Source organism: Leopardus geoffroyi, chromosome B4 (assembly GCF_018350155.1).
Source record: "Leopardus geoffroyi isolate Oge1 chromosome B4, O.geoffroyi_Oge1_pat1.0, whole genome shotgun sequence".
In the NCBI taxonomy this organism is placed as follows: Eukaryota; Metazoa; Chordata; class Mammalia; order Carnivora; family Felidae; genus Leopardus; species Leopardus geoffroyi.
The window spans coordinates 18204100-18228373 of NC_059341.1; the positions used below are offsets into that span (position 1 = coordinate 18204100).

Genomic DNA, 24274 nt, shown 5'->3' on the forward strand with positions numbered 1-24274 from the left:
AAAGAAGTAAAAACAGGAATTGCACCTCAAAAGAAAATCTAACATACCTGATGGTAGCACCTACATGTGTCTGTGGAAAATCGTCATATACTCTGGGTCTGGAGTTCTCTCTTGTCCGGCAAGAGAGCAGGACACAGGATTAAAAGTGCAAGAGAGGCTAACGTCTGGGAGAAGATGAGAGCCCCAAATAAGGGTCTTTGCGCTGGTTTTATTAAGATCAGAAGGCTTACAAGCATGATGGGTGTGATGGGCATGCACAGAGAGACAATGAAACTGTAAACATTAACTCATGGACATGAATATTAACTCATGGGCATGGGGAAAAGGGGGTTTGGAGATATGCGGTGTTAGGGGTTTGGGTCAATACAAAACAAGATTCTAGTGCTGGGTGGAAGGTTGTTTAAAGCAAACAGAGGCCCCACTTCTGATTACCTAAACTGGCCTAGGGAACAAGAAAGAGCCTGCTATCTGAGGGTCAACAAGGCATCTTTCTTTTGCTAATTAGCTCCCCTCTGGGAAACTTTGCCCTGCTATGGTCTTTGGCCTTTTTACCTGTTTACCTAATTTGGTCCTTCCTTCCTGTGAAAACAGCTTTCTGCTATTGTCCTATACTGTTGTCCTACACTGGAGGCCTTTGCCCCATTTACCTAACCTTATTTACCTAATCTTGTTTGCCCAAACTTGGATGTGTTCATCATATGCCTTTCTAATTCTTTATGCCTTGTTAACCCATCAGTGCCGGCTCAGGGAATTCCTAAGCTTGTTCCCCACAGAAAATGTGCTGGATATTTTTAATTTTACCACTTAAAAAACAATGAATGATCATCTTTTTTACTCTTTTAATATTTAGTTTTTCTTTATTATTTCTTTTCATCAATTTTACATTACTAGGTAATACATCTTTTCCTAAAATTTTAAACGTATAAATAAGTAGAAAAAAAAGAAAAAAGTTGTCTAGTAATTCCAATAGAGCAATATAATCGTTTATAAGCTTTATGTTTGTGTATCTTGCCATTCTTTCTTAATATACATATTTTCAAATAAAAATAGGTTTCTACTAGATTCCGTGATTTGATAAATGTCTCATGAACAAGTTTATACATTATGAAATATTTTTAACATGATATTCTACTTTTGGGATATTGTGTAATTTATAAAGTGATCTAATGGTAAACTCTTAAATTATTTCCCAACACTTTCACTATAGTGAACATCACAACAGTGAATATACATTTAGATGGATATTTGTTTTTTTACTTTTATGATAGTTCTTGAGGATAAATACTTGTTTCTCTCCCATGAGAACTTATGAGAAAGAAGCCAATTTTCATTTTTGCAACCAAGATCTAGACAGTGACATTTACATACAATGTCTGTGAGGTCTCTAGATAACAATATCTCCTTATCTTAAGACAGTATTTGAAAATTACAGAGCATGGCTGCTAGCATAAGACTTGCTAATGGCACAAAAGTATCCTAGGCTCAGTTTAGGAAAAGGTAATAATATAATCAGTGGACATGGGAAAAGTTCTGTGCATTGTTCAAAAGAAAAACAAAACAGACATAAGTGATCAGTTAATACCTTTTAATGGAATAATTAAAGACTATTGATGGCTATATTTTCTTTTTTGAACTTTTATAGCTTGTGTGAGTTCATTAGAGGCCACATGAAAAGTTTTGAATCTGGTCATTATGCAATATTGTACACAAGTAATGTTGTCCGCAGATAAAGAAAAGTAATCATTCTGACAGAATACTTTATTATCCCCCCCTGTTAATCAGTACTTGAGACAGGATATTTTTACAGAGCAGTCTCTTCAAAGCAGCCTGATTATATCATCCCTAATACACTAATACGGCTCACTGAACTTGTTTAGGCATCTCTGAAACAATGGGCTGCTAAATAAATTGTAGGGACATTAATTAATTTTGACCCTCTGGGAAAAACAAAATTCTTTATGAGAAGGCCAAACAGATTCAAAGGGCCTACAGTCTATTTCTAAACATCTCAACGTTGCTGTTAATTAAAACTGTATTTATGGATCTTTTCACTTATTGTTACCAAGATGAAGAATTAGATCCATAAGGAGGACATTTTCAATGCCCATCACGGGCCTATTTATGAGTCTTTTTGGAGCCATTGCAGAAGCTGTGGAGAGAAACTACAGACATTAATCCACTCTCGTGCGCCCATGAATAGTGTTTAGGCTTAGTATATACGGGACTTAATGGCAAGAGTGACATTTGGGTGACATGAACTAATGAAGGTATAAAACAAAAGCTTCTGTCTCTTTTTTTCCCCCTTTCTTCACTACTTTATTTTCTTTTTAATGGTATAATTGACCATATCCACAATTAAACTCTAAAATCTGGTAGGATAGGAGTCACATTTTTTGCTCTTTTTATATTCCCTCCAGCATTTAAGACTGAAAATCACTTGATAAATACTTATGCAGGTCTCACGTTCCCTGTCTGTCTCTTTCTGTATTTATTAACAGCAATGTATTTCAGACTAATGAATGCAACAAGCATTTCCTGAGTGCCTGCTAAATACACAGCGCGTTGCTAACTGAGGGTATGAATTAACTAGATGTTTGTAAAGTAACTGGGATGAAATATGCTGGCTGATTATAGCCCACATGCAGTTACTATTGTGCAATTCAGTGTTCACCACCCAAGGTCAAAAAATACTCCAAAACAATCTTAGTGATACTAATGCTTTGATGTGTACAATAGCAGTTTAAAGTACTGAGTGTTCAACAAATATAACTTACTTGATACTTGGTTGACAGAACCTTGGGGGCTAGACAGAGGATAATTGTACTTCCTTTTCAGTAGATGGTACAGGCATTATTATTATTCCTACAGATGACGAACAAGAAAAGCTAAATGACTTGTGTAAGCCTGTATCACAAATAACAAAGCCAGAACTGAATCCCTGGTGTATGGAGCCTAATCCAAGGCCACTCCAGGACATCTGGTAGCATGCCTTGTCCTTAATGGGTATTAACGATTGTGTTGTTTACTGTAGTGAAAGTGTTAGGAAATAATTTAGGAGTTTACCATTACATAATGTTATAAATTATGATATATCAAGCTCTTGCTTGAATCTCCTTAATCTCTATATTTAGGGCCACTTAATCTCTATTTTGGTCTAGGTAATATTACCATCTCACTCTGGTCTCTGACAGAGTAGAGGGAGACCCTCTCATTCATTTGCTTGGGATGGTTGGGGCTTGGTCAAGGATACAGAGTTAGGTATATAAAACCCAGCCTTTGTGGGGTGCCTGGGTTGCTCAGTCAGTTGAGCCTCTGGTTCTTGCTTTTGGCTCAGGTCATGATCTCACTGTCTGTGGGATCGGCCCCACGTTGAACTCTGTGCTGACAGCACAGAGCCTGCTTGGGATCCTCTCTCTCGCTTTCTCTCTCTCTCTCTCTCTCTCTCTCTCTCTCTCTGCCTCTCCCCTGCTTGTGTGCTTGTGCACTGTCTGTCTGTCTGTCTGTCTCTCTCTCTGTGTCACTCACAATAAATAAAAAAATTTGTTAAAGCCAACCTTAATTCAATAGTTTACTAGACTCACTGATCTTACTCGCATACACTCATGCACACACACACACACACACACACACACACGGTTATCAGTTATTTTTTTTTTTTTAATTTTTTTTTCAACGTTTATTTATTTTTGGGACAGAGAGAGACAGAGCATGAACGGGGGAGGGTCAGAGAGAGAGAGAGAGGGAGACACAGAATCGGAAACAGGCTCCAGGCTCTGAGCCATCATGAGCCATCAGCCCAGAGCCTGACGCGGGGCTCGAACTCATGGACCGTGAGATCGTGACCTGGCTGAAGTCGGACGCTTAACCGACTGCGCCACCCAGGCACCCCTATCAGTTATTATTAAAGAGACTATAAAATTACTGTATCACATTTTTTAAATAACCACATTTAAAATCTAATTATTGGACCAGAAATTTTTGAGATATTCCAGGAAGAGGCAGGCAAGATGGGATCAGGATGAACTGAGTAAAAACAGCAGAAATTCCAGCCCAGGGAAGCATGGTTCACTACACGTCTTTCCAGGGAAGCTACACAGATATTCTAAGATCAAAGTAAAAAATACTGTTCTGGACAGAATTGCGTCACCCCAAAATTCATATATTGAAGCCCCAACGCCCAATGTGACTACATTCTGAGATAGGGCAAGAAAGTAATTAAGTAATTAAGGTTAAATGAGGTCTTAAGCATGGGTCCCTAATCCAATAGGACTAGTGTCCTTATAAAAAGAGTAAGGGGCACCAGGGATATGCACACACAGAGGAAAGACCATGTGAGGCTACAAGGAGGAGCCTCCAAGCCAGAGAGAGAAGCCTCAGGAAAATCCAACCCTCTAACACGTCCCTCTTGAATTTTAGCCTCCACCGCTGTGAGGAAATAACCTTCTGGTTTTTGTTTTTTTTTTTGTTTTTTTTTAATTTTTTTTTTCAACGTTTATTTATTTTTGGGACAGAGAGAGACAGAGCATGAACGGGGGAGGGGCAGAGAGAGAGGGAGACACTAATCAGAAACAGGCTCCAGTCTCTGAGCCATCAGCCCAGAGCCCGACGCGGGGCTCGAACTCCCGGACCGCGAGATCGTGACCTGGCTGAAGTCGGACGCTCAACCGACTGCGCCACCCAGGCGCCCCAATAACCTTCTGTTTTTTAAGCCACCCAGTTTGTGGCATTTTTAGGGGGGGCAGGCTGAACTGACATACAAATACCAACAAAGGTGGTGAAGAGTTCTTCAGAGGAGCTCCCTGAAAACCAGCACTCAGGTCCCGTTGTGTGCCCCTCCCATGACCACAGAAGCGCTTTAACTCATAAAGTAAAATCAGATCACTGCCATCTAAAGATAATCGGACATGGGCCTAGGAAGAGATTATCATGACGTAATTACAACATAAAAAAGAGGCAAAGTCATGTTTGGATTTGCACAGGATCAACACTACAGGTTTGCAGGGGGAAATAAAGAAAGAGAACCTCATCCAAGAAGAAAAAATTGGGGCATCGCTGTTTGCCTGTCTGCTTGCTTACTAACTTACCCCTTAGTCCCCCCACCAAAGAACGTGGTTCTCAAATGTGGGTTCCTATCAGAACCATATGAAGAGTTAAAAAAAAAATACTAGTATCTGTATCTGTCCACAAAGATCCTGGTTAATTGGTTAGTATCATGGCCTAGGCATCAAGATTTTTAAGACTTAGTCACAAGATTTTAGTGTGTAGCTGAGGTCAGGAACTACTTCCCTACAGAAAAGCATACACCCCCAGCCCACCTCTATAGCACCTGCTTTTCCTTCTCCCAAAGGAGAAGCCTTTCAGGAAAACAGTTCTGTATTAACAGCAGTGGAAATTCTTTCAAGTTACCTACATTAAGCAACAAAAGCCTTCATTCAGCACTTTCACTGAATAACCAAAACTCATCAGGCAATTAAAGACAAGCAGTATCATAAAAGAGAGAGATGAAAATGTGAAAAGAACAGTTATCCCCGGAGGAAATGGATGACTCAATGTAGTGGACATTTGTTATATTTTCTTCTTGCTTTCAGGGTTGTGAGTTCAAGCCCCACATTGGGCATAGAGCCTACTTAAAATAAAAAAATTTTAAATAATAAAATATGCATACTATGGACCAAAAATGTAATTATAAAAAGGAAACATAGTTATTTTGAAGTATAAGATGCTAGTTATGAAAAAAATAAGTCTAATCTTGTAGAACTATATATTGATGTGCTTAAAGGAGATCTAATTTGACATCCAGGATTACTTCAAAATTAGTGGTGTTGAGGGTATAGGTGGTAATACAGAGGAAGCAAGACAGACTGTGGGTTGAAATTACTGAAGCAAGGTCTTGAGTAGGTGGAAGTTCATTATAATATTTCTTCTACTTTGGTAGAAATTTGAGATTTTCCAGAAAAGATGTTTAAAAAAAATTGTTCCCTCAAAATATGAATGTGACTTAAACAACCAATTTGGCAGTAGATATCATATTAAAAAAATAAAAATTCAAAATATAAAAAAATGAATAGATATGTAAGAAAATAAATAAAGTGAGCGATACTGACAGTATGACATCTAGCATGAAATAAGAACTGGGTAGTAGGAAAACACCAAAGGAGTTGGAAACAGGTAGAAGGGAAGACACAGAAATGATAATAATAAAACTAATCTCTTCCCTAGATCTTCAAATTATACTGAGATAGATCAAAGACTGTAATTTGTAAATCCTTCTTTTATCTAATCCTTCAGTAATACATTGGACTTTATTATGATACCAGGTCGGAACAGATTTCTGTTTAAAATTGGATGTTTTTTGGATACTCCAAGGGGAGTTAATTACTAATGTACCGTAATAATAATAATCACATTAAAGTCTGAGAAGAGTATTAAGAGGAAATGTGATTTGTGTGATGCTTCAGCCACCACTTTAAAAATACATGTGACTAAATGGAAAACAAAATGATATGCATTGGCATGGTGAAAAAGTGGCTTTTTTTCCCCCATTCATTCATTTAACAAATAATCGTTGAGTCCATTTTTTGTCAGCCACTGTTTTAGGTACTTAGAATACATGTAGGTCAAATCAGAGAATGATCTCTGCCATCACATGGCTAACATTGTAGCAGAGGGATAGAAAATCAATAGCAAGCATTATAAATAAATTATATAATATATATTAATATATAATACTTAAATATATATTAATCATATTAATATCAATTACTATATTAATTATATTAATAGATGTTGATTAATTATATTAAATACATCATGTTATAATTAATATATCATATTATGTATTATATTAATTACATATAGTAATTATATTAATATATTTATATTACATTAATTATATTATATTAATATATTCATATATTAATTATATTATATTGATATTTTAATATTATATTAATATATTAATATTATATTAACATATGTTAATTAATTTATATAATATATATATATAATAATTTGTTGGAAGGTGATAAATGCCATGGGGGGAAAATGGAAAAAGTAGAGTGGTAAAAGAAGAATCGATCAGGAGCCAGAGGGGTGGGGGGGGGGTGTGGCTTAGGAGTTTTGGGCTTGCGGGAAGGGCAGGTAAATTAAAGGAATGTTCATGTGGAGCCACTGGAATGAAGGGGCCTGCATTACTGCTTTCCGTTTTATAAAGGGTTGAATGGATGTTGAATAGTTGCTCTTTTTATCCATTCATGCCAATCCAAGCAAAATAATTTTTTTAAACAAAATGAGAAATTTCAAAGGGATGTAGAAAAAGGGTGTTAAAATCAGTTAAATGTCTCCTAAGAGTCAGGCAGTGTAAAAGAAGATAGGCATGTTGTCTGATTTAATATTTTTAAAATATTGTGACGTGGAAGATATAAATTCTTAGAAAGATTTAAAAAGCTGATCAAGTCCATGGGCGTGACTGACAGGGGGACTTGAATATTAAACTCTCTGACTCAAAAGACTTTTCTTCTACTGCCTACACTGTCCAATATGATAGCCACTAGCCACACAAACTGTTGAGCCCTTGAGCTGTGACTGGTCCAAATTGAGATGTGCTATAAGAGTAAAACACACATTGGACTTCAAAGATGTAGTACAAAAAAACAACATAAAAATATATCAATAATTTTTTGTATATTCATTATATATTGAAATCACGCTTTGGATACATTGGGTTAAATAAAATATATTACTAAAATGTCACCTATTTCTTTTACTCTTTTATTTTTTTAAAATTTTTAATGTTTATTTAGTTCTGAGAGAGGGAGAGAAAGAGAGAGACAGAGTGCAAGTAGGGGAGGGGCAAGAGAGAGGGAGACAGAATCCAAAGCAGGCTCAAGGCTTTGAGCTGTCAGCACAGAGCCCCATGCAGGGCTCAAACTCATGGACCCTGAGATCATGACCTGAGCTCAAGTCAGACGTTTAACCAACTGAGCCACCCAGGAGCCCCTCTTTTTACTCCCTTAAATGTGGCTACTAAAAATTCTAAGACTCCATATATGGCTCACAGTATGTTTCTATTGGACAGCCCTGTTCTGTAGTACACACACATAGGGAAGACTTGCTTGTATACAAAGTGACTAAAACACTAGCCTCGACTAAAGAAATACTGGAAAGTACACGTCTCTGGATATCTTTGAAGATGGGCAATCTCTTGTTTATGAATTCACACTCTGCCAGCTAAGACCTGCAAAGATGATCTGTTCAGCTTCCAAGCTCCTTTAAGAGGAAGCTGCTTATAAAGCAAAGTGGTGTAATTATAATAATTTAGTCCAATATATTATCTTCAGAATATTTCATTATGTATATTAACAGAGTACATCCATTAAACAGTGACACAGTCTTCTTATGATATCAGCAATTTCCACGTCCAAAAATAATGGTTTTGGCATTATTGCTCAAATATGATACTACCTTGTTCCATAATTTTCAGGTTCATTATTTCATCGTTTTATAAGTATCTGGGCATTATAGTTTCTCTAAAAGGAATTTACCAAATTCATATTTATTTACAGACTTTATTTCTCAGTAAAATAATGAACCATTAAACTTACTCCTTTCTATCTTCTCAAAAACTTTTCTCTTTGTATTAACTCCTTTTTTCTAAGTGTTCTCAAACTGCCTCTCTATTACCATATCATACTTTTTGCTTTCAAGCATCACAATTCTCTTACCTTGAAAAAAAAAAAAACAAAAAACCAATCTCTTAACTTCACTTTAAAGTACTATTGTTTTGTTTTTGTTTTTTTTTCTCATATCTCAAATTGCCTTTCCCCACACATTTATTTATATTCTATACCAACTTACATCTTTGGTTCCCTAAAATCTGTTTTCTACAAAAATTATTTTCTCAGCAAATAATTATTGGCCACCCCCTCTTGATCACTGATCTTCACACTGTAGTGAGGTGTGTTTCCCAAATATAGTCCCAGGTCTTATGGAGCTTATGTCCTCGCTTCTTTGAAGACTTCATGATTTTATAACCATACTGACCTGATTCTTCTCATGTTGCACTTTATATTACTGATAAAGCGCACCTTCTTGAAGTTTCCACCTGCAGTGGACTGTGATGTGTATTTCCAAATGTTACGTATGTCTTTGATGCTTTCTTTTCTTCCTTCCAAAACCTAAATGTGAGTCTAACCCCGTATTCTGACTTTTACTTTTTATACCTCTTCCTATCGTTTTTGCTGGCTCAGAGTTTTTATTCTTTCCATGCTCAAAATTTGCAAATTTCTGCCTGCCTCTAGTCTCTATTTCCATGTTCGGCTCTCACGTTTTCAGTTGTCAGCTGGATAATTTCCGACGTCGCCAAGTCCCATATCCAAACTCAAACTTACCTTCCTTTAAGAAAGAATCGCCTCCTCCTGCTCCTAATATTTCTGTGACTGACATTGTTATTGTTTAACACAATTCTTCCTCATTTTCACGTTCATTCAGCTCTTTATTCTCAATTTACGTGTTTTTACTTCTCTGCATTTTCACTTCTATCATCTTAAGTCACTCTTGGGCTATTGCAAATGTCAAAGAAACTCATCTCCAATGCAAATACTCTCCTAAACCAGGCCACTCTTCACACAGATGCAGAATTAATACTCTTGAATGGTGACTCCTGATCCTGCAAATGATCAGAAACCCTTCATTGACTTTTAGGGCATCATTAAGGGCTTTCCAAGTTCTTCCCCAAGTTGAATTTCTGATTTGTATTCTCCCACAAACTCTGTGTTCTTGTTCCTCAGATGTGTTCTGGGTGTTATAAATGTCAGTTTTCGGTCATTGTTTTAGCATGACTTGTAATTTGTGGTTGATAGTGGATGCAATGTGCCTGGTAAAAGGAACTAAGGTAAACAGGCCTACTTTGTGAACTTTTCTGTTTAAGGAAGTAAGGTCATGTTTACTATATTCTGTTTACACTATTACTGCAGAAGTCAGAAAGTATAACGTCCTCTGACATCCTGGTTCCTCTGGCATCTCCCTTGTGTTTTGGTTTCCCTAGCAACTTCTATTTCTTTTTATTTTCTTTTCTTTATTTTAGAGAGAGAGTGTGTGTGTGTGCGTGCACAAGCAGTGGGGGGAGGCAGAGGGAGAGAGAATCTTCTTTTTTTTATTTTTTTATGTTTTTTTTGGGGGGAGAGGGGCAGAGAGATAGGGAGACAGAGAATCTGAAGCAGGTTCCAGGCTCTGAGCTGTCAGCACAGAGCCCAACCCAGGGATCTAACTCATGAATTGCAAGATCATGACCTGAGCCTAAGTTGGATGCTTAACTGACTGAGCCACCCAGGGACCCCAAGAGAGAGAGAGTCTTAAGCAGGCTCCATGCTCAGTGTGGAGCCCAACACAGGATCTTATAATCCTGGGATTTTGACCTAAGCCAAAATCAAGAGTCAGATACTCAACCAACTGAGCCACCCAGGTGCCGCTCCCTAGCAACTTCTTCTTAAATAAGGCTAGAGAGGGGTGCCAGCGTGGCTCAGTAAGTTAGGCAGCTGGTGGACTCTTGATTTCAGCTCAGGTCATGACCTCAGTGTTTGTGGGTTCGAGCCCCGCGTTGGGCTCTGTGCTGACAGTGCAGAGCCTGCTTGGAATTCTCTCTCTCCCATCTCTCTTTCTGCTCCTACACCACTTGCTCTCTTTCTCAAAATAAATAAATAAACTTAATTAAAATAAAAAATAAGGCCTGAGAGATGGAGTTATTTCCATTGCAGCCCCCTGCTAATATATAGGATCCTATTGACGCGGCAGTAAAGACTAGAGGCTGTGAGTGGAAAGGTCACCGGAATGGAAGCCTTTCAGGATTCTATGTTCTTTCAGTCTTCCAGTGAGCTTGTGCTCTCTCATTGGGACCTTCACAAGTGCTTCCCAGTTCTCCTGCCCTCTTAGGTAAGATAGGAAGTCTAGACCTTTTTTTTATTTAAAAAAAAAATATTTTCTTTAATGTTTATTCTTGAGGGAGAGAGAAAATGGAGGAGGGGCAGAGAGAGAGGGAGACACAGAATCTGAAGCAGGCTCCAGGCTCTGAGCTGTCAGCCTGATGCGGGGCTTGAACTCATGAGCCATGAGATCATGACCTGAAGTCAGACACTTAACCAACTGAGCCACCCAGGTGCTCCACAGACCATTTTAAGAAAAATAGGCACATGTCAAACTGGCTACTTTTCCCCTCCCCACGGGAAGGAAACAGAGGGGATTTTTACAGTCTTCACTGTGGGAATTTGGTAGGGCTTCTGGAGATAACACTTTGGAGATGCCCTTTAGACTCATCCCCAGGGAGTTCTTATCTCTCAAGCTTTTCCACAATAAGCCTCCAGCAATTTCTTAATTACAGGTTAAGTTTCCCTCACCCAGGGCTGGCTGGCTCCATTAGTGGTTCCTTCTCCTGTGGTTTTGCTGCACTAAATTCTGATTCTCTGTATCTGCCTTTCTGTCTCCGGTGGTTTTCCCTGTGATGTCGACTCTAATTCTCTGCTAGATCTAAGAAGAGTTTTTAATTTTTATTTTGTCTGGCTTTTTTGTTGTTGTCAAGATGAGACTGTGCTGCCTAAGCTTCTTACATGCTGCAGTGGAAACCAGAAGTATCCTCTTACTCATTTTTTTTTTTTTTTAAGAATGAACTTTTGCCACTCTAAACTGTTTTCTTTGCCTATTACAATCTCCATTATATTCTTTAACATGTTAATAAAATGGCATGTCTTCTGTAAAGTCTATTCTGAGTCTCCCAATTTAAGCCATCTTTTACCAGTTGAACTACATGGCATTTACAACCTACATCAACATTTAGTATTATAGGCTCACAATAAACCCAGTGAGCTGTTTTATTATAATTATTATTGTTATTACTATTATTATTATTATTATCATCCTACCTGATAGATGATGAATATGAGACATAGTGGGAATTCAGTGATTTTCCCAAAGTCACAAAGCTTGCAAGTATCAGAGTTTGGATTTGAACCCAGGTAGTCTGACCCAGAATTTGTCTTCTGAATACTACCTGCTGCTAGCTTTTTTGTTGTTGTTAGATTCTTTCGGGTGTGTTTCATATTTTCCCAGCTATAACTTGTCCATATCCTTAACATCCAAATACAGGACTTGGTGCCTTCTCTGTAGTAGTTATCCAATCAATAACTTGTGATGGGTTATCTTTCTTGTACTACTAGAATCATCTTTATATCCATTTTCTGAATTTCCCAGGAGAGTAGCACTAATTTGCACCTTTGGCCTAAGCACTTTACATGTGGTGTATCACATATAAACCCCATGAGGTCAAGTATCTACTTACTATAATAATCTCTTTTTGCTTCTCAGTCTGAGAGAATTTACATAGGTTGCCTAAGGTCACATACCTAATAAGCGGTGTAGTCAGGATTTGAATGGAAACCTTCAGCTAAAGTGCCTGCAAGCTTAACCATTGGACAACACCGCCCACAGTTTCTGCTCATTACATATTCATTAAAATAACCGACAATACTGTTTTCTGTTTCAATGAAAATAAATCTTCCTCTGTTCTCATATGCTTTTCATGCTCTTTTGGGTAAAATGTCTCTGAAATCGAAAAATGGCAAAACTCATACCATTTCTCAATTACCTAAAGGGATTATATTATGCTTTATTAATTCTGCCTTTCTACATGACTAGGAAACAAGTTTTCTTTTTAATCTCAATTTGGCAAATAAAATCAAGTTACATAAATGCTATTAAGCAAATGCACGTTTCTAAAGGCATCTTGACAAGACCATGATATATAAAGAGGTTCTTCGGGGTTCTTTCATTATGAACATTAAGAGATTCAGAATCCTTTGTCTCTACCTCGACTTATAGGAAGTGCCAACTAATTCGATTCATATAGCACCTTCATGTGATTGAGGTATTCTTGCTGCTGAGCAAATTAAAAGCTTTCACCATAGACAGATATATCCCATTTTGGCATGTCTCAACTATAAGCTTCATTTTTATATCAGATCAGTGATTACTTGAGAGGGGACAGTTTATAGAACCAAAATTCGGTGAATGGTATTAAAATGCTACATCCCTGTGAAAAGTATTTTTTTTTTAAATAGGTGATAATCACTCTCAACAGAGAGTGATGCCTGAAAAATAAGCTGTTAGAAAAGGTAGAAATAAAGAAATGCCAAATCTATTCATTATACAGCTTTTCAAAAAGCAAATCGAAATGATACATTGAAAGACATTTTCATCAAATACCATGAAAAAATTTCATTCGACTCTAGAGTCACAGTATCTGTGGTTGCCATTTTGACAACTTTAAGGAAATTTTTGTTCTCTCTCTGAGCATGTTTACATTTCATAGCCTTTAAAACTTGCAGACGAAAAGAGATTGAGGGCATTTCAACAGATAATCATTGTATCCCCTCTGTTGTAGATTGAGGGACAGGCAGAAATTATAGAGGACATGGAACCAAGCTAAGTAAGTCTAACTCTGAACGAGGGAGCATTTGCTGTTTTGAAAGAGAGGCATACTGCATCGCATTTTAAAAAACCATTAGGCAGCTTTATTTTATGAGCAAGAAAAAAAAAGACTAAAATTGCCTACAATTTAAAGCTGGAAGTGAATTCAGATCACTTGAAGTGGGAAATTGTCTTTTATGATGTGACCCTAGTACAAGTGAGTATGATTCTTCTGAGGGCACTGGAGCTGAAAAAAATATGGTATTAACTGTCTTTTTATAAAAGAAATGTCAAATTTATTACCTTATGACATAATAACCTGATGAAACATTTTCAAAAACTCAAGATTGTAGCTAATAACATCTAAAAGACAAATTGGAGTCTCCTGCATGCCAACCCCAAAGTGAGAAAGAGTGGGCATGAAGCACACTGATAGATTCTGAAGGTGGCTAATATATTTTGGCACTCTACCGTCAAATAACAATGGTATTCCGAACAAAGTGATGCTGAATTTACACTATTTCACACTAAGTGGCCCCAGTTTTTTAAAATGTGTGTAATTCTTTAGAGTTTTTAAGGTAAAAACTGCATATTAATGAGAAACTTCCATCCAGTGCCTGATTTTAACTAATTAAGATCTGACATATAAAATCTGTACACTAGGAATCTTAAGAACTTGTAATCCTAAAACCTGTACAAGCAAAATTGAAATATTACGCTGAAATGTAAAGAAAATGTCAGGAGGCTGAGTGTAGAGAGAGGTAACATTCAGACATGGATAATAAATGCCCACATTCCAGAGTACTACATCTGGCAGTATTTAATTCCAGTTTTACAAACCTAAGTGAACACTTTCTGATACAATATGTCAGAATTAAGTAACTTTTAAAATGGCCAGCAGAAAGCTGTAAAACTGTCTCAAACCAACAATCAAAAAATTCTGCTTCCATAGAAGTGTATTTCATGAATGTTGGGAAAAGTAAGCATTGGGGAAAATAAATGTAGTATAGGAAATGAAGGTGGTTGATCATTCCAGAGTCACATATAGATAAAGTCAAGTGGTTCAATGATTTACCATTAAATCCTAAATATGTTGTGGCAGTTGAGACTTTTAAGCTTTATTATCTGCTTTAACAAATTCGGAACTTTGTGTGGGAAGCTAGATTGACCTTCCCCAAGGATTTTGCTACATATATAAATAGGTGGCTCTCAATGGAGCAACTGAAAGTTTATAAATGTTTGAAAGTGGGTCTAGTCTGAGTGTGCTAGATAAAAAATGAGTCTATTTCTGAAAATATAATTCAATGTAAGCTTTTATAACTTTGTGATACAGTACATAGTTCCTGGATAATTCATATATTTCTATTAATAATTTCAAGAGGCTAAGCAACTTTTCACCTTTATGATTCTGAAGAAAAAATACGGCATTGCAACACATCCATTCCCCTTACAAAACCAAGCTTGGATATGCTAGAGTTCTAGAATTAAAAATCCACAATGACTATATTTGCAATGGTTGCTTCTAAATTGCCAGGCATAGTTTTGTATTCTTAAATTTTAAGATGGATAAAAGTTCACATTTTCATGCATTAATACATCAGCCAGGAACTAACTTTGGTAATTTTTGTGTTTGACTGCAGGATTTTATTAGACCAAATTGAATATGCAAATTAGACGAGGCTAGGTGGAGTAGACTTTGAAAACTCACCCAGAGTCCCCTAACTAATAATCGGAATTGCTGCCTTTGATGCTGAGTCTTACATAACACTGTTTGTCTTGTGCTGAAATAAATATACTGCAGTGAATGGATGGATTATTATCATCCCCAGTGAATTTACTTTTTTTTTTTTTTTTTTACATTAAGTACGTATGTAGGATACAGCCCTAAATGCAAACATTACATTGTTCTACATTCCTTTCAATGACGTCATATCTTTACCAAGCTGGTTTTCAGTAGTTACTATGATGAAAGTAAGTACTTGGGAAAATAAGAGTGAGATAGGAAATAAAGGTGGTGATGTTCACTTTGATTTCAAGGTTTGAGAGTTCAGGCCATGCCTAATAAGTACACTCTCCAGGGGCAAGTGATTGTAGTTATTTAGGAATGATTTTTTTTTCAATCTGTGTGTATTAGTCTTTCAAATGCCTGCAGTGTTGTTAGAATATTAACAAGTGTTAAGTAGTTTGGACTTACTTACTTAATAAACAAAACCAAAATATTGCTTCCCACTTGGGGTGCCATGAAAAAATTACTGAGACCCTGAGGATGCTGTGACCAGAGTTACATGAGGAGCCCATAGGCAGTGACAAAGGATGGAGAATTTGGGTAGACTGCATTCGGGTTGCCATGCAAACGTAAAACCTACCTTTTAAAAAATAAATATCACATGATTAAAATTATTCAAAAGAGACATCTGAGTTAGTGAAAGGTTAATGCATTTATGCAACTAAAGGAAGAAATTTACCAAAATACAAGGTTTTAATTTTTTTTTTCAACGTTTATTTATTTTTGGGACAGAGAGAGACAGAGCATGAACGGGGGAGGGGCAGAGAGAGAGGGAGACACAGAATCGGAAACAGGCTCCAGGCTCTGAGCCATCAGCCCAGAGCCCGACGCGGGGCTCGAACTCACGGACTGCGAGATCGTGACCTGGCTGAAGTCGGACGCTTAACCGACTGCGCCACCCAGGCGCCCCCAAAATACAAGGTTTTAAACCAGAATTCCTAATTTTTAAAACAGATTAAATTTGTGCCCATGAACACAATCATTTCTTTTTCCATTGCTCTATTTGATTTTCAACATCAGGTTAGCAGTAAGGCATGGAAAGATATATATTTAAAGTCTGAGTTATACATGATTTGCTTTTGAGATAGAAGTATATTAGTTCTCATTATGTATGTCATACTAATTAAGAGCTGAGCTATGAAATGCAGTTTTATACAAACATACTTAAAGGTAATTTGCCTTATTTGGAATTAGGTCAGGGCTATTTCTTCATACCCAAAATAGGATGAGTAGATTCCATGATATGCTTTAACTATATAAGTAAAGTTATAATTGAGCTAGTTGGGCTATTCTGTATTATCCTTATTCAGGATAATGTTGTAAAATTTGTCTGATATTTTATTCCAGATGCATTGGGAATTCTTAAGGGTGTAAAAGGCAATAAAATGAGGGAACATTTAGATGTTCTTATTTAATCAAAGATAGCATAGATTTAAAGAATGGATGTTCTTAATGAATAAGCCATAGTTTTTAGTAGATTTGACAGACGGAGTCTAGGTGTATCTAGGCTGTGCATGCCATGTGTATGTTTTCATTTTCCAAATAAGAAAACAAACATATGACATCTTTGGAAAGAAATAGGAAAGAATACCTTTCTGTGGCTGCACTAAAAATTGTGTACAATTTTCCTAATCCAATATTTGTTAGTACATGTGTTTCATAAAACAGTGAGGATAGAAAACAGTTCACTCATGCAAGCCAGGAAAATTTTCAACTTGTTTCCACCACTATTTTATATTGAGGAAAATCTTGCAGCAATAATTCGCATGTCATGTTCCTTGGTTATTTTTCTTGATTTTTTTTATTTTTCCAGACTATGAAGCGTTCTAAGTGAAGAAAATATTTTCAGTAAGGAACTTAAAAAAAATAGATGCAAGTTTCTTCCAGTGTCCAGTCTGGCATTTAAGGAGTTTGGAAGTCATTATTCCCTTCTTCCTAATAAGAAAAAAATAATAAAAAAGCTGAATGAACTAAAATCAACAACTTTTTTTAGATTTATTAGAACATTGAGGTCTCAAGGCAAACCACAATCCCCAGCTTGGAGATGAGAAGGTGGAAACAGAAAATCACAACTTACTGGAGGAGGCACCCATGAACAGAAACCTCTACAGGAGTCAGTATGGGGCAAGAAATCCTAAACTGTAACCAATGGATTGCTGCAGTCTCAATGTGGATAAGTTGGAGAGATAGTCCAGGGGGATTCAGTGTTAGGGAGCCCCCACACTTTTCTCAGTTTTGACTTCAGGCGTCTTGTTAGTTTCTCACAGTGAGGATAAGAGGAAAGTCCTTTCTACTTTCAGAAAGTGGAGGGGAAAAATAGCCATTCTGAAAATTTCCCAGAGCATTCTGTACTTCATAACAAAGCCTGCCTTCAAGAGAAGCTATTTTACCAGCACCTAACTGACCTCAGGGAAGAAATACCCAATAATGTTTAAGAGATGGGAGCGATTACTGGGAAATTCTGTTGTTTCTTGTACTGTTCATGAAGTGGCATAGTGATATTTTAAAGAGAACTTGGGTTAATTGTAATGTATATTGCAAACTCACTCTCAACTACTAGAAAAAGTTTAAAAAGGTTATAAACACAATTGGTATGAATAAGAGATGATAAAAAATGAAATCATATGCTCAATTACATTCAGAGAAGACCAAAAAAGAGTGAACAACAACAAAAGAACAATAGCAGTGATTCACAAATAATAAACAAATAAGGTAAATGTTAATTCCAACTATCTCAATAATCAGCTTAAATGTTGCTGATCTATATTCACCAGTTAAAAGACTGAGACAGAGAAGATGAAGCCAAAACAAAACTAAAGAACCACATATCATCAGTAGGAAATCCACTTGCAGTATAAATACATAGGTAAATTAAAGGTGAAGAATGGGGGAAAAAATGAAAGAATGGAAAAAGGTGTAGTATGTCAATATTAATAAAGAGAAAGTAGCAGTGGCCACATTAATTTCAGACAAAGAAGACTTCAGAGGAAGGAGAATTATCAGGGATAAAGGTGGGGATTACAAAATGATAAAAAGGTCATTACTCTAAGAAGACAAAACACCCTTCAAGGTGTAAGCACATGACATCAGACCTTCAAAACACACACAAAAAAAAACCTAATAGCACTGCAAGGAGAAATAGATGACTCCACTATTATAGATGGAGACTTCAACATCCCTCTGTCAGTAAATGGGCTACCAAGCAGAAATCAGTAAGGACTTGTTAAACTGAACCACACCATCAATCAACCGGATATTTTTGCATCTATAGAATACTTCATCCAACAATAACAGAATATACATTCTACTCAAGTTCACATGAAACATTCACCAAGATAGACCACATTTGGGCCATAAAACACACTTAACAAACTTAAATCCTAAACGTGTGCTCTCAGACCACACTGGAATTAAGGTAGAAATCAATAACAGAAATATAACTGGAAAATTCCGTGATACTTGAAGAATAAACAAGTAGACTTCTAAATAACATGAGTCAAAGAAAAACATCGCAAGAGAAATTCTGAAATATTTTGAATTAAATAAAAAAGCAAATACAACTTCTACAAATGTGTGGGATCCAGTGAAAGTGGTGTATAGAGGGAAATTTTTAGCATTGAATGCATATATTAGAAGAAAGATATAAAAATCAATAATCTGTGCTTAGGAAACTAGGAAAATAAGAGTAATTTAAATCCAAAATAAGCAGAAGAAAAGAAGTAGTAAAAATTAAAGTAGAAATTAATACAGCTGAAATCAGGAAATCACAAAATAATCCAGTTAAGAAATGAGCAGAAGATATGAATAGACATTTTTCCAAAGAAGACATCCAGATGGCTAGCAGACACACAAAAAATGCTCCACATCACTCATTATCAGGGAAATACAAATCAAAATTACAATGTGATACCACCTCATACCTGTCAGATTGACTAGAATTAACAGCACAGGAAACAACAGTTGTTTTGCAAGGATGTGGAGAAAGGGGAACCCTCTTAAACTGTTGGTGGACATGCAAACTGGTGCTGCCACTCTGGAAAACAGTATGAGGTTCCTCAGTTACAAATAGAACTACCCTATGATCCAGCAATTATACTACTAGGTATTTATCCAAAGGAACAAAAATACTGATTCGAAGGGGCACATGCACCGTGATGTTTATAGCAGAATTATGAACAATAGTCAAATATGGAAGGAGCTCAAATGTCCATCAACTGTTGAATGGATAAAGAAGTTGTGTGTGTATTTACATACATTTATATATATATATATATATATATATATATATATATATATATATATATAACAATATTACTCAGCCATGAAAAGAATGAAATCTTGCCATTTGCAATGATGTGGATGGAGCTAGAGTGTATTATGCTAAGCAGAATAACTCAGAGAAAGACAAATATCATATGATTCACCCAAGTGGAATTTAAGAAATGAAAGAGATGAGCACATGGGAAAAAGAGAGAGAGGCAAACCATAGAATAGATTGCTAACTATAGAGAACAAACTGAGGGGTACAGATGTGGAGGTGAGTGAGAGGATAGATTAAATGGGTAATGAATATTAAGGAGGGCACTTTTTTTTTTTTTAATTTTTTTTTCAACGTTTATTCATTTTTGGGACAGAGAGAGACAGACCATGAACGGGGGAGGGGCAGAGAGAGAGGGAGACACAGAATCGGAAACAGGCTCCAGGCTCCGAGCCATCAGCCCAGAGCCTGATGCGGGGCACGAACTCCCGGACCGCGAGATCGTGACCTGGCTGAAGTCAGACGCTTAACCGACTGCGCCACCCAGGCGCCCCTTAAGGAGGGCACTTGTGATGAGCACTTGGTGTTATATGTAAGTGATGAATCACTAAATCTTACTCCTGAAATTAATATTGCACTATATGTTAACTAACTAGAATTTAAATTAAATCTTGAACTTTAAAATAAAATGAAATAAAATAACATAACATAAAATCATAGAGAAAATCAAAGCCAAAAGCTAGTTATTTGAAAAGATTAATAAAATTGAAGAGCTCCTTGCCATACAAACTAAAAATAAATTTTAAAAAATTTGTAATTGTCAGAAATAAAAGGTAAACCATCTTTACCTACCCATGGGCACTAAAAGGATAATAGAGAAATATTATGTACAACTGTATGCCCACAAATCTGATAATCTAAGTAGATGAATTCCTTCAAAGACACAATCTGCCAAATTCACATGAGAAATAGATAATCTGATACAAGCCTGTATCTAATAAAAATTGCATACATAATTAAAAATCTTCCAAATCAGAAAGCACTAGACTTAAATGGATTCACTGGTGAATTCTCCCAAACATTTAAAGAAGAAATTATACCACCTATATATATTCCGGAAAATACAAACAAAGGGAACATTTCTGACCTTATTCTATGAGACTGGCATTTCACATCAAAAACAAAGGCCTTACAAGAAAGGAGAACTAAAAATCAATATCTCTCATTAACACAGATGCAAAAATTCTCCACAAAATATTAGCAAATTTAATCTAATGAAAACAAATATATATATGCAGAACAACCAAGTGGGAATCATTCCAAGTATGTCAGCCTGGTTTAATATTTGAAATGCAATTAGTTTAATCCTTTACATCAACAGAGTAAAGCAGAAAAATGTAGTGGTCATATCAATAAATGCAGAAAAAATCATTTGACCAAATCCAACATTCATTTGTGGTAAAATACCTCAATAAACTAAGAATTAAGGTGAACGCACCTAACTTGATAAAGAATATCTTCAGTGCTTGCTTCTGCAGCAGAGTAAAATTTAAACGAAGCAGAGAAGATTAGCATGGTCCCTACATAAAGATGACACGTGAATTCATGATATATATATTCCATATTTTTATGGTGACTATCATTGATAATACCATATTATATATTTGAAATTTGCTACGAGAGTATATCTTAAGTATTCACAAACACACACACACACACACACACACACACACACACACACACACACACTAAATATGTTTGGTGATGGATGGATGTGTGAATTAACTCAGTTGTGGGAATCCTTTCACAGTGTGTACGTGTATCAAATCATCATGTACATTTTAAATATATTTCAATTGTGTAGTCAGCAAGGCAGTATGGTACTGGCACAAAAACAGACACATAGATCAATGGAACAGAATAGAAAGTCCAGAAATGAACCTATAACTATATGGTCAACTCATTTTCAGCAAAGCAGAAAAGAATATCCAATGGAAAAGAGACACTCTCTTCAGCCATTGGTGTTGGGAATACTGTATGGCAACATGCAGAAGAATGAAACTGGACCACTTTCTTACACCATATGCAAAAATAAATTCAAAATGGATGAAAGACCTAAAAGTGAGACAGAAAACAATCAAAATCCTAGAGGAGAACACAGGCAACAGCCTCTTTGACCTCAGCTGCAGCAACTTCTTACTAGACACGACACCGAAGGCAGGGGAAACAAAAGCAAAAAATGAACTATTGAGACTTCATCAAGATAAAAAGCTTCTGCACAGCAAAGGAAACAATCAACAAAACTAAAAGGCAGCCTATGGAATGGGAGAAGATCTTTGCAAATGACATATCTAATAAATGATTAGTATCCCAAATCTATAAAGAACTTATCAAACTCAACAACCAAAAAATAAACAACACAGTTAAGAAATGTGCAGAAGATATGAACAGACATTTTTCTAAAGAAGACATCCAGATGGCTAAGAGGCATATGAAAACACGCTCAACATAACTCATCATCAGGGAAATACAAACCAACACCACAATGAGATATCACCACACACCTGTCAGATTGGCTAAAATTAAGAACACAAGAAACAATAGGTTTTGGCCAGGATGTGGAGAAAGGGGAACCCTCTTGCACTGTTGGTGGGAATGAAAACTGGTGCAACCATTCTGGAGGTAGGGAGGTTCCTCAAAAAACTAAAATAGAACTATGCTATGATCCAGCAATTGCACTATTAGGTATTTGCCCAGGGGATACAAAATACAGATTCAAAGGGGTACCTGCACCCAGTGTTTACAGCAGCAGCAATATCAACAATAACCAAACTATGGAGAGAGCCCAGATGTCCATCAATTCATGAATGGATAAGGAAGATGAGGTATGTGTGTACACACACACACACACACACACACACACACACACACAGAATGGGATATTACTCAGCCATCAAAAAGAATGAAATCTTGCCATTTTCAATGACATGGATGGAGCTAGAATATATTATGCTAAGCAAAGTAAGTCAATCAAAGAAAGACAAATACCATATGGTTTCACTCACCAAGAATATCTAAATAAATAGGAATACATTCCATGTTCATGGATAGGAAGAATGGATATTTTGAAGATATCAATTCTTCCTGATTTGATGTATACATATAATGTAATTCCAATCAAAACTCTAGCACACAATTTTGTGGATATCAATAAACTTACTTTAAAGTTTACATGGAGAGACAAGAGACCCAAAATAATCAACACACTATTGGAGTATAAAAACAAAGTTGGAGGAGTTATAATACCTTATTTCAAGACTTACCATAAGGCTATAGTAATCAAGACAGCGTGATATTAGCAAAATGATAGACAAATAGATAAAAGATATGGAACAGAGAGCTCAGAAATAGACTACACAAATAGGATCATTTGATATTTGACAAAGGAACAAAGGTAATTCAATAGAGAAAGTATTGTCTTTTCAACAAATGGTGTTGAAACAACCGAACATCCATACGCCAAAAAAAAAAAAAAAAAATCTTGACACAGAACTTAAAATTTTCATGAAAATTAACCAAGGTGGATTATAAACCTAAAAGTAAAATGTAAAACTATAAAACTCCTAAAAGGCAAAATTGGAGAACATTTAGGTGTCTTTGGGTTTGGTGATGATTTTTCAGATGCATTACCACAGTTGTGAATGAAAAAGAGTTTGTGAGTTGGACTTCATTAAAAGTAAAATTTCTAGGGGCACCTGGGTGACTCAGTCGGTTGAACATCCAACTCTTGCTTTTGGCTTAGGTCATGATCCCGGAGTTGTGGGATCAAGCCTTATGTCAGGCTCGGCAAGGAGCATGGAGCCTCCTTAGGATTCTTTCTCTCACTCCCTCCACCCCTTTCCCCTGCTCACATGCACTCTTTCTCTCTCTCTCAAAATTAGAAAAAAAATAAATGAAAACTTCTGGTTTATATAAGACACTATTAAGAAAAATAAAAGATAAGACAGCAACTGGGAGAAAATTTGCAAACACATTCTGAGAAAGCACTGTGCCCAAAATATAAAAAGAATGCTTAAACATAACAATAAAAAAAACAACCCCAATAAAGCATAGACCAAAAATCTGAGCACAAACCTTATTGAAGAACATATACAAGTGGCAGAGAAGTATAAGAACAAAAATGGTGACAAGATGTTATCAGGAAAATGCAAGTTGAAATGAAAATGAGATACCAGTGCATACCTATCACAGTAGCTGCAATCCAGAACACGGACAACACCAAATGATGATGAGGATAAAGGGGAATGAGGACTCTCCTTCATTGTTCATGGGAGTGCAGAATGGTACAGCCAACTTTGGAAGACAAGTTGGCAGTTTTTTACCGAACTAAACATACTCTTACTATCAGATCCAATACTTGTGCTCCTTATTATATACACAAACGAATTGAAAACTTATGTTTACACAGAAATGTGCACACCGTTGCTCTCAGAGCTTTATTCATAATTGCTAAAGCTTAGAAGAAACCAAGATGTTCTTCATAGGTGAATGAATAAACAAACAGTGGTATATCTATACAAAGGAATATTATTCATTCTGTGATAAAAAAAAAAAAAATGAGCTAGCAAGCCACAAGAAGATATGGAAGAACTTTAGATGCATATTGCTAAGTGAAAGAAGCTAACTGTAAAGGCTACATACTGTATAATTCCAACTATATGGCAGAATAAAAAGATGAAACAATGGATATACTTGAAAGATCAGTTGCCAGGTGT

The 24274-nt window shown here is 36.3% G+C and overlaps 1 protein-coding gene and 1 non-coding gene across 2 annotated transcripts in view; both read left to right on the forward strand.

Moving 5' to 3' along the window:
* The window catches only part of MALRD1 (MAM and LDL receptor class A domain containing 1), a 772911-nt gene that overhangs the window by 552255 nt on the left and 196382 nt on the right, over positions 1–24274 (forward strand).
* On the forward strand, positions 21026–21128 carry LOC123592287. Its single transcript, XR_006709684.1, has one exon. It is a non-coding gene; the product is annotated as a U6 spliceosomal RNA (small nuclear RNA).